The sequence below is a fragment of the Anopheles moucheti genome, unplaced genomic scaffold (genome assembly GCF_943734755.1).
Source record: "Anopheles moucheti unplaced genomic scaffold, idAnoMoucSN_F20_07 scaffold_205_ctg1, whole genome shotgun sequence".
NCBI classification, from domain to species: domain Eukaryota; kingdom Metazoa; phylum Arthropoda; class Insecta; order Diptera; family Culicidae; genus Anopheles; species Anopheles moucheti.
Window position 1 is genome coordinate 21,404 of NW_026453640.1, and position 3,008 is coordinate 24,411.

Genomic DNA, 3,008 nt, shown 5'->3' on the forward strand with positions numbered 1-3,008 from the left:
TTACCATGCAAAAACTGTCTATTTCAACTAATTTCGTCCATCCGATACGAACTTTGTATTTTGCTATGTAGTTCTACCAGGAATGTGTTACCATGCAAAAACTGTCTATTTCAACTAATTTCGTCCATCCGATACGAACTTTGTATTTTGCTATGTAGTTCTACCAGGAATGTGTTACCATGCAAAAACTGTCTATTTTAACTAATTTCGTCCATCCGATACGAACTTTGTACTTTGCTATGTAGTTCTACCAGGAATGTGTTACCATGCAAAAACTGTCTATTTCAACTAATTTCGTCCATCCGATACGAACTTTGTGCTTTGCTATGTAATTCTACCAGGAATGTGTTACCATGCAAAAACTGTCTATTTAAATTTAATTCGTCCATCCGATACGAACTTTGTACTTTGCTATGTAGTTCTACCAGGAATGTGTTACCATGCAAAAACTGTCTATTTCAACTAGTTTCGTCCATCCGATACGAACTTTGTACTTTGCTATGTAGTTCTACCAGGAATGTGTTACCATGCAAAAACTGTCTATTTCAACTAATTTCGTCCATCCGATACGAACTTTGTACTTTGCTATGTAGTTATACCAGGAATGTGTTACCATGCAAAAACTGTCTATTTCAACTAATTTCGTCCATCCGATACGAACTTTGTACTTTGCTATGTAGTTCTACCAGGAATGTGTTACCATGCAAAAACTGTCTATTTCAACTAATTTCGTCCATCCGATACGAACTTTGTACTTTGCTATGTAGTTCTACCAGGAATGTGTTACCATGCAAAAACTGTCTATTTCAACTAATTTCGTCTATCCGATACGAACTTTGTACTTTGCTATGTAGTTCTACCAGGAATGTGTTACCATGCAAAAACTGTCTATTTCAACTAATTTCGTCCATCCGATACGAACTTTGTACTTTGCTATGTAGTTCTACCAGGAATGTGTTACCATGCAAAAACTGTCTATTTCAACTAATTTCGTCCATCCGATACGAACTTTGTACTTTGCTATATAGTTCTACCAGGAATGTGTTACCATGCAAAAACTGTCTATTTCAACTAATTTCGTCCATCCGATACGAACTTTGTACTTTGCTATGTAATTCTACCAGGAATGTGTTACCATGCAAAAACTGTCTATTTCAATTTAATTCGTCCATCCGATACGAACTTTGTACTTTGCTATGTAGTTCTACCAGGAATGTGTTACCATGCAAAAACTGTCTATTTCAACTAATTTCGTCCATCCGATACGAACTTTGTACTTTGCTATGTAGTTCTACCAGGAATGTGTTACCATGCAAAAACTGTCTATTTCAATTTAATTCGTCCATCCGATACGAACTTTGTACTTTGCTATGTAGTTATACCAGGAATGTGTTACCATGCAAAAACTGTCTATTTCAACTAATTTCGTCCATCCGATACGAACTTTGTACTTTGCTATGTAGTTCTACCAGGAATGTGTTACCATGCAAAAACTGTCTATTTCAACTAATTTCGTCCATCCGATACGAACTTTGTACTTTGCTATGTAGTTCTACCAGGAGTATGTTACCATGCAAAAACTGTCTATTTCAACTAATTTCGTCCATCCGATACGAACTTTGTACTTTGCTATGTAGTTATACCAGGAGTGTGTTACCATGCAAAAACTGTCTATTTCAACTAATTTTGTCCATCCGATACGAACTTTGTACTTTGCTATGTAGTTCTACCAGGAATGTGTTACCATGCAAAAACTGTCTATTTCAACTAATTTCGTCCATCCGATACGAACTTTGTACTTTGCTATGTAGTTCAACCAGGAGTGTGTTACCATGCAAAAACTGTCTATTGCAACTAATTTCGTCCATCCGATACGAACTTTGTACTTTGATATGTAGTTATACCAGGAATGTGTTACCATGCAAAAACTGTCTATTTCAACTAATTTTGTCCATCCGATACGAACTTTGTACTTTGCTATGTAGTTCTACCAGGAATGTGTTACCATGCAAAAACTGTCTATTTCAACTAATTTCGTCCATCCGATACGAACTTTGTGCTTTGCTATGTAATTCTACCAGGAATGTGTTACCATGCAAAAACTGTCTATTTAAATTTAATTCGTCCATCCGATACGAACTTTGTACTTTGCTATGTAGTTCTACCAGGAATGTGTTACCATGCAAAAACTGTCTATTTCAACTAGTTTCGTCCATCCGATACGAACTTTGTACTTTGCTATGTAGTTCTACCAGGAATGTGTTACCATGCAAAAACTGTCTATTTCAACTAATTTTGTCCATCCGATACGAACTTTGTACTTTGCTATGTAGTTCAACCAGGAGTGTGTTACCATGCAAAAACTGTCTATTTCAACTAATTTCGTCCATCCGATACGAACTTTGTACTTTGATATGTAGTTCAACCAGGAGTGTGTTACCATGCAAAAACTGTCTATTTCAACTAATTTCGTCCATCCGATACGAACTTTGTACTTTGCTATGTAGTTCTACCAGGAATGTGTTACCATGCAAAAACTGTCTATTTCAACTAATTTTGTCCATCCGATACGAACTTTGTACTTTGCTATGTAGTTCTACCAGGAATGTGTTACCATGCAAAAACTGTCTATTTCAACTAATTTCGTCCATCCGATACGAACTTTGTGCTTTGCTATGTAATTCTACCAGGAATGTGTTACCATGCAAAAACTGTCTATTTAAATTTAATTCGTCCATCCGATACGAACTTTGTACTTTGCTATGTAGTTCTACCAGGAATGTGTTACCATGCAAAAACTGTCTATTTCAACTAGTTTCGTCCATCCGATACGAACTTTGTACTTTGCTATGTAGTTCTACCAGGAATGTGTTACCATGCAAAAACTGTCTATTTCAACTAATTTCGTCCATCCGATACGAACTTTGTGCTTTGCTATGTAATTCTACCAGGAATGTGTTACCATGCAAAAACTGTCTATTTAAATTTAATTCGTCCATCCGATACGA